This window comes from Apaloderma vittatum, unplaced genomic scaffold (genome assembly GCF_000703405.1).
Source record: "Apaloderma vittatum isolate BGI_N311 unplaced genomic scaffold, ASM70340v1 scaffold16988, whole genome shotgun sequence".
NCBI classification, from domain to species: Eukaryota; Metazoa; Chordata; class Aves; order Trogoniformes; family Trogonidae; genus Apaloderma; species Apaloderma vittatum.
The window spans coordinates 1-322 of record NW_009731377.1 but is presented as its reverse complement, the minus strand read 5'-3'; positions in this window follow the sequence as shown (position 1 = coordinate 322).

Sequence of the window (322 nt, the reverse complement as noted above, 5' to 3'; positions counted from 1 at the left end):
GCGGGTTTGGATCCTCTCCAGGGATGGCGCCTCCATGGGATCCAACCTCCAGGTGCTCGCTCTCTTACTAACTTCTCTAACTAACCGACTGGAAAAATTTATTCCCGTCCTTGAAGCAGTATTCTTCCGAAAGACTGATTTACCGCTCTAAAGGAAGTAAAAATCGCCCGGCCAGCACCCAGGGAACAGATCCCTTCCTGCGGGGGTAACATGGGGCCTTCCCATCAGCCGGCGTGGGGAAAAAAAAGAAAAATAATTTAAAAGAAAGCCAGAACCCCACAGAAAATAACCCACTGGTAGCAGCAACCACCGCCCTCCCCCC